The sequence below is a fragment of the Rhynchophorus ferrugineus genome, unplaced genomic scaffold, assembly GCF_030347505.1.
Source record: "Rhynchophorus ferrugineus isolate W39M unplaced genomic scaffold, kcgeb_rfMv2 rfM11, whole genome shotgun sequence".
Taxonomy (NCBI): domain Eukaryota; kingdom Metazoa; phylum Arthropoda; class Insecta; order Coleoptera; family Curculionidae; genus Rhynchophorus; species Rhynchophorus ferrugineus.
The window spans coordinates 27,634,552-27,650,310 of record NW_027472590.1 but is presented as its reverse complement, the minus strand read 5'-3'; positions in this window follow the sequence as shown (position 1 = coordinate 27,650,310).

Genomic DNA, 15,759 nt, shown 5'->3' with positions numbered 1-15,759 from the left:
AGCATCCCCCGGGGACTCGTACGCGGCTCCTTGTCATAGTCGTTTGAAAATATACGTCCACCTCCCTTTCCGCGTCTTGTCGTCGCGGTTAGAATGTGATTATACGACGCCTGACAAAAGAAAAATGACGCCGGGAACAGGCAGATATTTCCGCGGCGGCGATCGCCGCCCTCACGTGACGAGTAAAACGAAAGAAATACGTTACTAAGAAACAATAACTCAACATAGAACATATTACGATTAAATTAATTATATTAATAATAATAATATAATTATATTATAATAATATAATAATATATAATAATAATATAATTATTTATATAATTAATATAATTATATAAATTCAGTAATTAATAATAAGGAAAGGTAATTGCTATTAAAGAGCTACCGGCAAGTTTAAAAGTCGCAATGTTGCCGCATAATCTCTGAGTTTTAGTTCATCTTGGCTTTGGCTTTGGCAACAAAATTCTAATCTAAATAAAATAAACAAAAATACTGTTATGAATATAATTAATAAAAATATGTTATATAATTTAGATAATTTAGTTTAACATTGCAGTACATCTCGGTCAGCTGCAAAGGATGCTACCCCAATAGCAAGAGGGAAATCAGAATATGAAGTAATTTACCCCCTCGAAATTAGAGAAGTGATAAAAGAAAGGGAAAAGCTAGAAGAGTATGGCACAGAACGAGAAATGCTGCATACAAAACTACTTTTAATAGAATTAGTAATCAGACGAATCAAAAGATCAAAGAATATAAACAGAATTGCTTTCAAAAGTATGTAAGTGAAGCCCACAAGCAGACAAAGATTATTCGCTATGGAAAGCAACTCGAAGATTTAAAAGACCAATTATTCGAGTACCGCCAATTAAAAACGATCGAAATGAATGGGTTCGACGCGACAATGAAAAAGCTGAATAGTTCCCATAATACTTAGCTAACATATTTCAACCTACTGTAGTATGTTTATCAACCCGATGTAGATTTAAATCTAATTTCTAAAGTTTGGTTTTCGAAATCACCATTCAACAATCGATCAAGTGTACAGAGTAACTGCGGCTAGTGAAAGAGCGTTTGAGGAAAAGAAATACTGCCCTGCAATATTCCTGGATGTCTCACAAGCTTGTGATCGGGTTTGGCATTTGGGATTAATCTGTAAGATGAGCAAATTGTTACCGCGTAACTATTGTCAATTGCTGGAGTCATATTTGTTCAGAAGAAAATTTAGAGTATCGCACGAAATGGCGTTCTCGACATTTAAATATATCTCGGCTGGAGTTCCATAAGGTAGCGTCTTAGGACCTCTCCTGTATCTGTTCTACACAGCTAATATTCCAAAAACAAAAGAAACACTTCTTGGAACCTGCTGACGACACAATTATTATGGCCAAAGATATATCTCGGCTTAGGGCAATAGAAAAAGTGCAGTCAACAAAATCTACAAATGGACGAAAGATTTGAAAATTCAACTTAATAGCTCCAAATCTGTCCACGTTAAGTTTGCATTGAGGCGAAATAATAAAAACTTAATTATATCACTCAATGGATGCCCGATTCCTCAAGCAGAATCAGCTAAATACCTTGGAATCCATCTTGACGGTAGATTAAATTTGAAGCATCACGTCAGACAAAAAGCAGAACACATTAGAACCAAAATAAAACAACTATACTGGTTAGTCGGAAGATACTCTCAACTTGATCTAAAATCAAAGAGTTTGATTTATAAGACAATCATAAAGCCAATTTGGACCTATGGGGTGCAAATATTGGGTTGCATTAAAAATTCAAATCAACTAGTCATACAACGCTGCCAAAACAAGGTTCTTCGATTGATTACCAATGCCTATCGCTATGTAACCAATGAAGAACTGCACGATGACCTGGAAATCAAATGGATTTGCGAAGTTATCCAAGATTTCACCTTGAAACACGAAAGAAGATTTACTAAATCATACTAACGTGGAAGCAATACAACTGCTGGACAGCGTGCAGGATGTCAGGAGATTGGAGCGAACAAAACCATATGAACTTATATAAAATGTATACCTTTAGTGTAAACTATAGCTATAAGTTATTATAATTTTGTAATTGAGGAATATATATTGATGTATTTTCTCGCACTCGTCTTGCTTGTTAATTAATCCAAGTACATAGGAAAAGTAGTAATAAATTAATTGTAAATTAAGATTTTACTAAGCGTATCTAATAAAGATGTTATAAAAAAATTGCAGTACATCTAATGAATATTATCGCTGGACTTAAAACTACAATTAATTATACAGTTATAATAGCTTGTAGATTAGGGTTGTGGTTAATTATATTCTTCCATACCACCTATGAGTTAGAGTTGTAAGCGCGTTTTTTTATTTAGTTTTGTCCCCAAGAGCTCCTATAACCTAATTAACAATTGTATATTCAAGCAATATATTTTACTTTCATTACAGAGCATATTTACTAGCGTTGGGAACTACCAACAGTGGTCGCAAAACAGTCGAAACAGTCGATAGTCAAAAAACTAGCCACTGAAAATGGTAATTACTATAAAAAAAAAGAAAAGGAAAAAAAAAAATTACTGAAAACTATATAAAATGCAATTGATAATTTAATTTTAAACGAAGTAGAATTACTTTTATATTTGAATGTTCTGTGGATCTGTAAAAAGGAAATGGAATTTTTCTATGGAATGGAACAATAGCCCATAAAGCCGGCTTGGTGGCGCAGTGGTAACGGCGATGGGACAGCCCTCCTACCGCTGCAATAGCCGCGGGTTCGAATCCTGTTGGGGCATGCACGTAAATTTATGTTTGTGATTGTTTAAAATTTCTGAATGTTCTAGGCAAGAGTGTAAATTCCGACAAGGAAAATGATCCCAGTCACGCCAGTAACCAGGCTGGGTAAAACCGGATGTCTTCTGGGATGATTTCTAAAGTTCGTCACTCGCCAGTCGGTAGGCTTAATGCTGAGGACCGTGGTTCGGAGCCCACGTTAAACTTAAGCCCAGTCCAGATAAACCCATAGTTGGTAAAAGGAGACTTTAAAATGTATATATAAAAAATACCCCATAAATGTATTATTGTATTTTAAAATTTTAATTGCTTTTTTTTAAATAATAAAACCTAAAAAGTAAAGATGTACAATAACCATAAACACTAAATAAAAATTAAAAGTAGTAAAAGTATTAAAAGTAGTAAAAAATTAAAGATATACCTAATCATAGAAAAAAAACTAATCCATGACAATTATAAAAGTGATGGCACAATAACTACTAGAGTTTTTTAAAATAAAGTAAATGTTTTATTTAATAACATTACCTATTATTATTACTACCAGTCAAAAGTATTCCACTATTTATCATTCACAATTTTAATCCTTTTACCTTAATACATTAACAATTTTGAAGCATCAGTAGTGCTAATTTTTGGAGAATTCTAATCGGCATTCGCCAAATTCGGTAGTTTCCGCCTAATTTTGCGATGTTGCCATTTACAAGCCATCGAGAGGTAGAATCTAAGAGACTACAACGGCCATTTTACATTTGACCTTGGTACTGTTTGTGAGGTCAATAATTTTATTGTTTAGTTTGTTTATTTCTCCTTGTACTTTTCATGTTTTCAGCCGGTGTTCGGTAAAATTCGGCAGTTCCCGCCTGCATTTGCGACTTTGCTGTTTACTAGCGTTCGAAACATAGAGTCCAATAGCAGCTCTTCATTGTTTGTGATTTATTTGATGTTGTTGTACGGTTCATATTTTGCGAATAATTGTTCATAATTGTTCATATTAACAGCGAATATTACATAGCGTTATTGGACCGTTTGAAGGAAGAAATCACTGAAAAATGACCGCATTTGAAGAAAAAGAAAGTGCTGCTTTACCAGCCAGTGAAAACGATGCCAAAAATGAATGAATTGGGCCTCGAATTGCTTCCTCATCCACCGTATTCTCCAGATCTGGCCCCCAACGACTATTTCCTGTTCTCAGATCTCAAAAGAATGCTCGCTGGGAAGAAATTTTCGTCGAATGAAGAGTTGATTGCCAAAACTGAGGCCTATTTTGAAGCAAAGGACAAATCGTACTACAAAAATGGTATCGAAAAGTTGGAGGGTCGCTATAATCAGTGTATCACCCTTGGAGGGAATTATGTTGAATAAAAAAAATTAATTTTGCCAAAAAAATGCGTTCTACTATGATAAGCCGGGGACTTTTCAATTGACCTGTTAATTAGATTAAATTCCTAACTTCTTAACAAGCGAATAAGTCTTAACTTAGAGTGACTCTTATTGTGGTTACAGATTCAGATATATTTGTATTTCGAATATCCGATAGTTACGATTACATTCAAAGAGATTACAAGAACTTTGGTTAATAGATGAAATTCTCAAGAAGTTTTATCAATAATTCACTTATTTTTTTATCCAGGTGAAAATAACCTTATTTATTGAAAGTTCGTCCGAATGAATAAAACTCTCTTAAGTACGTCCTCTTGGGGATGGCCCCTCTTCTCTCCGGTGCCGGTATGTACCGTTCGCATTCTAATAAAGTTGGGAGCAGTTTGTGCCGGCCCGGGCTGGACTGTTTGCAAAAAGGGAGGACCGCAACTCTTTGGGGACCCGTCCTGGCAAAATTACATTCTTGTCTACGCCGCAGATCCTGCCTTCCGTTTGCCCGGGCCTCGGTAAATAGACGCACGTACGCTTAGTGGGAAAAGTTGGGTTTTATCCGGGGAGATGACGTAGTAGTGACAACGCCATCGATACTTGGAGGAATCCCTTTCGCTTTTTGTATTGTCTTTTCTTGTCCCGTGGAGCTTTCGAGGAGATTTAATATTGTATTTATTACGGCGAGCTTTTATATTTGCATTGTGTAATGTATTAAATTATTTTAATATAATATTTTCAAAGCACCTTCACCATTTTGTCATATAATAATTTATCATATAAAATGATGATACTGTCTGCTAAATCGTATCGGGTACATTTGTTCATGTTGAAGTATCTCGAAGTGTGAATACAAGATTTTTTGGTGTATTGGAAATATCTGAATTTGTACCGAGTAAATCGCATTTGCTGCAAATTTTACTTTTTTACTTCATTTTGAATGCTTTTGGAAGCTTATGATAACAATACTCTAATGATTTCAACACGTGAATACTGACTTTGACATTTTAAGAATGGTGCTTTGGACATCAAAGATAAAGAGCGTTCTGGACAACTGACATAAAAATTGAACACTAGTATTTGAAATCATTACTCGATGATGATCAATGTAAAACGCAAGAAGAATATGCAGAATTGTTGGGTGTAGCAAAAGAAACGATTTTCAATCCTTGCTTTTGTCGTCAAAAAAAAAATCGTTAAAAATCGTCAAAAAAAAGAAAGAAAATCTTTTGAAGAAAATGGGAATTATCTAGAAGCTTGGAAGATTGAAAACAAGAAATATTGAAAAGCGTTTGGTCATGTATGAAATGCCGCTCCAATGGCCAAATTGAAAAGGTTTTATACACCGTATTATTAATGGTCCATCTGGTCATGAACCAACATTAACTTATTATTTTTATTAACAATTTTTTATTTTAATAACATTTTAATAACATTAACATTATTAATATTAGGTACCAAGCTAATGTGCTCGACCACGTTTCAGAACCGGTGAAAACATACTTGGAGACATTAAAATGAGAAGTGCTGAATGAGAACTGAAGACCTGAAAAACCTGGTATATATATAGTCGTTACCTATCTGAACAGCGCTTAGCTTCTTATGAAGATATCAAAAAATACAACGTTCTTTCTAGATGGACTTCGTAAATTGCCTGAAAGGTAATGTAACATAATTAGAGTTACTTAATATCTTTATAAATAGTAAAAATTACCTTCACCATTTTATCTACAATAATAATTATGTTTTTAAATTGTTTTTTTCTTCAAGTAAATTTCGATCATCAGTTCCGTTTATTTTACCGTTACTTTATCCTCGTCTCGCGTCGCGTTGGGTCTGATAAGGATTTCATGGCCAGATGGTATTCCATCTAATATTATTGTGGACATTTTACCTAAAACGTTAAAGTTCCGATATAGAAAGGTTTGTAGTTCTTGAACAATATTTCGCTTTCCAGTGACTTTCGTTGTCCATAAAATAATATATACAATATGCTTTGCGCTAAACGACGCCATTTGGAAACAACTATTATATTTTTGACTGTTCGTCAAGAAGTGGTTAGAGCAATTTTCAATCCCAGAAACGAAGGAGCGTAATGGATCTGTTGGTGGGACCAATATTGGTAATTTTACTTTTTCACCGGCACAACATAATCTAGTAGAGTCAGTACTTTATTTTAACGGTTTACAATATAGACAAGCTATTATAATTTCTCCAATTATAACTGATTTGTTGGCCCTATAATCTGTTGTCAATCGTGGTGGAATGCTACTCGTTCCTGGACCATAGGAGCACTGCGTCAGCGGCATCGCTCAATTTCATTGTGTCCTACTCGCTGTTACTGTGTTAGATGTGCACGATCTCGTTGCATTCTATCCATTTTAATGCCAGTTCCGACTACATATATCAACTTAATTGTTGGTAAATATTTACTCGATTGCAATTAGAATACGATTCTACTAAATTACAGTTGACAGATGTAGTTATGTCATATTCGACTTATAGTATATTTAAAACAGCAGTGAACTTACGTCAAAACGTGGCGACGTTGCCGTATCAAGTTTGAGTTATGGCTCACTCTGGCATTGATGTATAACAATATGCTAATCTAAATAAAATAATTAAACTGTTACAAGTAAAAAATTATATTGTTAAATAAAAAATTACCATAATAAAACATAATTTATTTTAACATTACAGTTCATCTAATGGATATATTATAAAAGGACTGAAAACTACAATTAATGATACAGTTATAATACTTTAGAGGTTATGGTCGTGTTTTGTTATATTTACATTATTTTTTTCCATACAACCTATGATTTTATGAAGTGGTATCCCCTGGAGGCCTAATCTGCCTAATTAACAATTATATATCCAAGTAATATGTTTTACTTTCATTAGAGAGCATATTGACCCTTTGCGCTTAGTTCTTATTTCCTTCGGTACAGTTTTTCCTTGTAAAATCATTTTGATATCATTGTATTTCCCCTTATATGTAGCGTATAGAGTGTATATATTGTATATGTAGTGCCGGTCGGTAGTTTTAATCAGTATTCAACATTTTAGACATACACACAGGCGCAAAATAAATTTCCGGGCGCATCCATATATATTTGAAAACTAACAAAAATGTCGATCCTTTGTGATAGTGAAACTATTGATGACAATGACACCTTGTTTTGGAGAAAATAGTTGTTTATAATTTTCCTCGCAATTATTCCATATTTTCTTACCATACTAGGTGTACTGGAAAATCATTACCGGTTTTTTCTAACAGATGTCGCTAGGCTTAAGTTACAATGTTATGAATTATCAATTTATTCAATTGACACGAAGCATCAAAGCTATACATGTTATATTTTGGGAAAGTAACATCGTCATATCACTTTGAATATATCAAGTTTCTTGCTTGAAAACGTGCATTTGCGGCACGTACTATTCTTATTTCATTCTCATTCGATCAAAAGAAAAAAACGGCTGAAAGTAATCGTTTGCTGGACGAAAAAGTATGCTGTAACTTTAAAAACATGTAAGGCGTGGTTTAGAAAATTCTAAAGTTTTGTTTTCGATATGGAAGGCAAAGAACGTTCTGGTAGACCGAAAAAGTTTGAAGATGCGAAACTGTAAGAAATATTGGATGAAGACTAGCGACCTATTACGAACAATGGGGAAAATCTTCAAGATGGGAAGATGGGTGCCTCATCAATTGACAGGCAAATGAAAAGTCGAAAAATTATGCTTCAAGGGTATGATAGGAAGCAATTTCTGTATCGAAAAGTGACGAGTGATGAAAAATGGATTTATTTTGAAAACCACAAGCACAAAAATTATGGTTATCACCTGGCGAAGCCATTATCGACTCCAAATCGCTTCGATCGCAAGACGATACCCTGAGTTTGGTGGGTCTAATAGCTGGTGAAACAGTTGATAGTGATCGCTACTGACAACAAATGATCAATTTGAACCATGCATTGACCGAAAAACGCCCAGAATGGGCCCGAAGGTATGATGAAGTGGTTTCACAGCACGATCAGGAAGCGTTGAAAGCAGAATGTTTCGGAAATAGATCGATGAATGGTTTTGCTCAGATGACAAATAGTTTTTTAGGGATGGTATCCATACATTTCTTGAAAGATATATAGAAGCAAATGGCCAATATTTTGAACAAATACATTTTTCTATTTTCCAATATACCTGGTATTAACCTTCCTTGGACTTGCACGACAATTCTAAAGCCGAAATTAGTCAAATTGGTCCAGCCTTTCTGGAGCTTTAGCGAGACTAACACATGATTAATTTTTGCCGATTAAAAATATATTATGAACTGAATAATGAGAATGGATTTTTAAAAATGTGCTGATCTGATGGCCATTACTTGCTTTAAACTATTTTACGTGCTCGTATGTATTCGAATTCGAGTCAGTTCTTCCCTATTCTTTCATTCCGAGCTTTCCCTTCCGGGCATCATTCTTTGTCGGGCCTGTCGGACCGAAGGAACGGTAGTCGACATTGGCACGTACTACGGCTGGTCGCTGGCTTGTCAGTGGCCATTTACAAGGGTTGGATTTCTTGTCGGAAGGGGGCCAGACGGCGGACTAGAACTTAGGACAGCGGCCAGGCCGGACATGAATAATGCATGCCGCAGATGCGGAATACGTGTAGTCGTTCGAGAAGGGTCGAATGCCAGCCGACCAGCGGTGGCGGGGGCGAGGGGGTTTGGTCGGCCCGCCCGCCTCCCTTACCGCCCGGATTTGGGGATCCGGGTGTTTCGCCGCGCGAGATAAATGGAGAAAATTATGGGGAGGGCATCGCAATCATGGCAGATTGTACGACGATGGCGATGCTTTAATTGGTTTCAATTCGTTCGCGATTAGTTGGCTTTTATGATGCGAAAAATAAATGATGGGATTTTACACTCACATATTACGCAGCTTAACTTAACAGGTTAATTGAAATGTCTCCGGCCTACCATAGTAAAACGCATTTTTTTGACAAAATTAATTTTTTTTATTCAACATAATAACCTTCAAGGGTGATACACTAATTATATCGACCCTCCAACTATTCGATACCATTTTTGTAGTACGATTTGTCCTTTGCTTCAAAATAGGCCTCAGTTTTGTCGATCACTTATTCATTCGACGAAAATGTCTTCCCATCGAGCATTCTTTTGATCAGAGATCTGAGAACAGAAAATAATCGCTGGGGGGCCCGATCTGGAGAATACGGTGGATGAGAAAGCAATTCGAATCCCAATTTATGGATTTTTGTCATCGTTTTCACTGACTTGTGACAAGGTGCATTGTCTTGGTGAGGCAGCACTTTTTTTTCCTTCAAATGCGGCCGTTTTTCGGTGATTTCGTCCTTCAAACCGTCCAATAACGCTATGTAATAGTTGTTGTTGATGGTCCTTCTTTTTCAAGGTAGTCAACGAAAATTATTCCATGCGCATCCCAAAATACAGACGCCATAACGTTGCCAGCCGACTGTTGCGGTTTCCCACTCTTTGGAGCGGGTTCATCGTGTTCAGTCCACTCGGATGACGGTCGATTGGACTTCGGAGTGAAATGATGGAGCCATGTTTCATCCATTGTCACATATCGACGCAAAAACTCGGGTTTATTATACTTGATTACATCAATTCGGAGATGTTGTTCCCTGTTACACATTTCTGCAGGCAGTTAACAAGACATGATTCGAAATTTTCTTGTGCTCGAAATGGAAGAGTAAGGACTAGAAGACATGTAGTTTCAGCAAAATGGGACACAGCACACACAGCTAGTTCAACAATTCAATTATTGAATGACGTTTTTCCATGAAGACTAATTTCGCGAACTGACGATTTTGCATGGTCAGCCAGATCTCCAGATTTAACAGCACCAGACATTTTCTTATGGTTTTTTTTTTAAATCAAAAGTTTATGTGAATAAGCCCTAAATGATTCAACATCTGAAAAGACAATATTCGATACGGATTTGAAGAAATTCGGCATCAGATGTTGCAGGATGTCATGAAAAATGGCTGAAAAAGAGCCGAAAATAGCCGATATAACTTTTCAATCATAACGAAAGAAAAATGTAAAGACCAAATAATCTTTTTATGAAAACCAAACTTTCTTATCTTTTCTTTGAGCTTTTTACAATTAATTACACGATTATAATAGTTTGTAGGCTTCTCCACACCGTCTATGATTATGAGTTCTAGGCGCGTTTTTTATATAGTGGTATACACTGGAGGCCTAATTCTTTAAATTTAAATATCTTCATGGCGTGAGTTTACTGTTATTTTGAATAGACTATAAGTATAAATTGAGACATGATTCTTACGGAAAAACCGAAAGTACTTGTTCAGAAACTTACAACAATATTTTTTATAATACCTACTTTGGACGTTTGTCGTTTCCGAATAAATACAGTGTCTTTGTTTGATGTGAATAACTCTTAAAAAAATGTTTTGCCAAAGACTCGAAACAAGACGAAATGCGGAATTAGAAACGATAAAAACAACATAAAGAATTAGAATTAGCCTTACGAACAACAGACCTACGTACAATAAAATCGAATTGTCTTCGGAAAAGGGCCCGTTCTTCCTCTTTTTTCTCCTCCTCGTCCTCCTCCTCCTCCTTTCTCTCTCTCCCCCCTCGCGTCCGCATTAGGACACATCGATGTAATTGGACTTCGTTTATGTTATCCCATCGAACCGGTCCGTTTTCGTTCGTTATTCTCTCCGGTAACCATCAGACGTCCGACCTATTATCCCTCGGAAAACTAAAACAAAAAGAGCACAAACAACGGCGCTCTCGGGCTATCTGGAAAGAAAATACGGAAAAGGCGGATACAATAAGGATGGCTGCGGCTCGGGTCGGGCCTCGGGGAATTGGAAACTCATTACAGTCGTCTTTGACCCCGCGACCATGTGCTACCCGGGAGACGGCATCAAACTTGAAAGAACTACGCCACCAGGATGGAGGCGGTGAGGTGGCCAGTGGCGGCGCTATCTCCACGGTCTCGAAACTCGTCCAGAAACTGCGACGTGGAAAATGAGAATTGATAAGATAACTACAATCTATCTAATAAAACAAACAACGTACTTCATCAAAATTTATGACGTTAGTCATACTTAATATATTATAATTAGTCGTTGCCGACTAACTTACAATTTTTTTCTACAGTAACTTAAATCTTAATTTATCACGTCAAAATGGTGCAATGTTGCAGCATTTAAATTTGATATTTTACCCATAAATAAACGAAACAAAAGTATTAGTAAAACATTATTGTACATATAATGAATATGTTATCGAAGAACTTAAACTGCAATTAATTATACAGTCACAATAGCTTGTAGATTAGAGTTATAAATATGTAATATAAATAGTTATAAATATATATAGTACTATATAGATATCGTAAACATTATTTCACACAAAACAGAATTTTTATAGGAGAAATTTACTTAATTAAATTAAAATACGAATTACAGAAGAGAACTATTTTGAATAGAGCTCAATATAAATGTTGAAAATGTATCTTTGTTTACGTGAAAATGAGTATTGATGAAGAAATTAAGTTGATGAATAATAGATGAACATAAACAGACTTAGTAGTAATGCAACAAAAACAGAATAAAAGAAATATACCGAGACAAAATATCTAGATCAGAAAATATAAAAGAGGAAATTGTTAAATTATCGTAATATTAAATTTCTTGTTTCGACAGTACGGTACGGAGAAAATGTGGCTCCGGTGCGCGATAGTATTGCAGTCTCCAGAAACATCATTTCGTAGACGTGGTTGTCAGTTACACATTTCTGCACGCAGTTTAAGGCGAATTTTGAAAACTGGTTTGAAAATGTTTCCGTACAAAATTCAGTTAGTCAAAAATTGCTATCGAGAGCCGTGTAATGGCGTCTGGTGAAATTGAAGCCCATTTTTTTTTCAGTGGCCACGTCAATATATAGAAAAATCGATTTTGGGGAATACAGAAACCTAAATTAATACATGAAACATCATTGCATCCACTAAAAACAACTGTAGGGTGTGGTATTCATGCTGGAAACATTATTGGTCCCTATTTTATTGAAAATGACTAAGGTGTTGCAGTTACTGTTACTGCTGAACTGTACCAAGACATGATTCGAAATTTTCTGGTACCTGAAATGGAAGAGCAAGGATTAGAGGACATGTGGCTTCAGCAAGATGGGGCCACAGCATACACAGCTCGTTCAAAAATTCAATTATTGAATGACGTTTTTCCATGAAGATAATTTTCCGAAGTGGCGATTTATCATGGCCAGCCAGATCTCCGGATTTAACAGCACAAGACTTTTTCTTATGAGTTTTTTTTAAATCAAAACTTTATGTGAATACGCCCGAAACGATTCAAAATGTTAAAGACAATATTCGTCACGAAAACAAATTGTAAAGACCAAATAAACTTTTTATGAAAACCAAACTTACTTATCTTTTCTTTGAGCCAAGTTATAGGTAATCAAAATGATATTGAAATTGACTTCAATCAAAGTACACTCTAAACATATTACATTGCACCTATTTTTGTCAATAATTGCCTTGTTAAAATGAGAAAATAGATTAGATTCAAGCACCTAACGACAGATACCTTAAAAATTATTTCACAAAAAAAAAAAGAATTTTATAGTAGAAATTTACTTAATTGAATCAAAATAAAATTTAAAAAGTGAATTATTTTTAATAGAGCTTAATATAAATTATTAAAATGTATCTTTGTGTACATGAAAATGACTACTGATGAAGAAATTAAGTTGATGAATAATAGATGAACATAAATATACTTAGTGGCAGTGAAACAGAATCATAATAAAAGTGTATCGAGCCAAGATGTGTAGATCAGAAAATATAAAAGGGAAAATTGCAAAAAGCAGATAAAAAATTGAAATAGTAAATTATATTGGTAGACAACAAATTTTCCAGCGAGGCCGTCGACAGGTATATAATTGAATGAGCCTCGCTGGCATCCCAATAAGAATATTGTGTTGGGACGAAGGGACTGTGGCTGTTTATTTCCCAAAGAACTGGAATCGATGGCTCCCTAGTCCCAGTGACGTGAGAAAATTGTCAATATATAAAAATAATACAGTTTTTCTATTCTTGCAATATTTTGGTGTACAGACAACACGTAAATATTATGCAATCGTAATTTAAAACAAAGATTATATGGTCCAGTTGGTGTTGTTTTATTGATATCTTGATTTTTTTTTTCAGTTAAATTTAATAAATCATATTATTTATTAAGTGATTGAATTTATATTGGTCGGAGACATCTATTTGTGAAATTACGAAGTATTAATATAAGCAACAATTAAACAACATAACCTAAACATTTCTCTATATCAAATAACAGTTTTCCATTTAGTATTATTGAGTTATTCAGTGTATACAGACGCTAATCATGGAACGCTCAAAATAGTATTTTAATCTTTCCTCAATTTATTGTTTTATTTCAAGATATATGCTGCTGTCAGTCAGAGACCACACGACAGAGTATAGCCGTAACAATAGAGTCAAACTATTAAAGGACAAGTGTGTCCACCCCTTTACATGTGAATTGAGTGAAAATTTAATTTCAAACTAAAAACATTCGAAAAATTACCTTTCATGATCACGAGATTTTTAATTGTACTATCTGTAAAACATCCTATTGGGAATGAATAAAATCTGCTAAAAACAATCCTTCTACAGATCCTGATGAGCACAAACGTGTGTTATATTGTATGAACATATCTTTTTTTTAATCGACTTCAAAAAAGGAGGAGGCTCTATGTTCGGCTGGATATATATAGTGCCCTTCCGAGGTGGTACCATTGGAACCAAGTTAGGATCAGATGGGGGAAGGGGGAAAACAGAGGGAAAATCTTAAATTTCAAAGGCACGTACAATGTTTTCACATATTTGTAATCTAAAATAATCAGATATTGATGTATAATGTTATTGCTGAGTTTTTTAAGCACTAACCATATCATATGAGAAGTCGTAGAAACAAGGTAGGCAACTGTTTCTATGGTGTAATAGTTAGAACGTTAAGCTCACACGCGAAGGTCGCGGGTTCGATTCCCAACAGGGCAACAACTTTGTTTTTTCTAGTTTGGTTCGAACATTTGTGAAATCACCTAGAATAGATAGCGCGCCCCAGCGCCTGAAACATTCCGTATTTTCAATAATTGTTTCTTTATTCCTATTTTTCCTCATACGAGCTGTACTTTTACTTGTAAAAAACATTTTAAAATAAAATATGTACGTAATAATCGCTGTAATAACTAAATAAAAATAAACTGCATCTTATTTAACTTATCTACTATACCTATGTCATATTCTATTATATAGACACAATTTAGCTTAATACCTACCTAAACCTATTTATCTATTTACAATATTATTTTAACTACTATCAACTAATCACTTTGAAGTCGAGTACGAGCAAAAAATTATATTTATTTTGTTCGCAAGTTAATTTTTTGTTTGTGTCACAAAATTATATTATTTTTGTATTGTTTGGGCTAACTGGAATTTCGAATATATTTTTTAAAACAGCATAGGTAAATAAGTTATTGTTTCGTAAAAATAATGATCTATTGACTGGTGACTTCTTTCAGGTGAAAAGTACGAAGGTCTGCTCGATGAAGACTTTACTTTGAGTTAGATGAATGACATACAAATATGGTTTCTGGATCTTTTTATAAATAATATTAGATAATATCAAGTCTTTATGTAAATATGGTTTATAGACTTTCTGAAAAAGTGTTTCAGTATGATGTTTTAATATATATATATATATATATATATATATATATATATATATATATATATATATATATAGATATAGATATAGATATAGAGATATATATTTCTAATATAATATGACGTATTATTTCTAAATGTTTCTCCATTTTATTTACTTAGTAAACAAAATTACAACAGTTTCAGTTACTATAATGCGCATTTTAATTAGTATTTAATTATTAGTATTTACTATCAACACTAAAGGAAGTATTAGAGTTCGTTTACTATTGTAACATATGTTTGATTATTGCTTTTTAATTTCATGGGGCTAAATTTCTCCGTCGCGGAGTCATATACAATGAAAAATATATTAGACTAACATTTTCATACTAGTTACAATACAAAGTATATGTGCTTGAGCAGAGCTTGTCAAAAAAAGCGATTATTCCCTCAGACTATTAATTCAAATTAATGAAAATGCGTATGTGCTATACCGAAATTACATTCTGTTTACTATATCCTGTCTTTGTGTAGTTATACACCGAATGACAAAAACAGTGAAAAGTGCTAGTAATCTTTATTTTATTTCACTAGAGATTAAGTAAGGACTAATGGATGGGGATCAAAAATCAGACAGTATTATCCTTTTTATTTTATTCTAGTTAAAAGAGACACAATGCTGCCCGATCACAAATTCGCCCGGTTGTTAAATGTCTGCAATATTCTTCGAAACATTAGTGGTAATATATTATAAATTGGCAAACGTTGTTTTGCGCTTTGCTTGTTTTTTTTAAAGGCATATAAAACAATCAAGGAAGACTTATTATTTCAATTTGTGTATT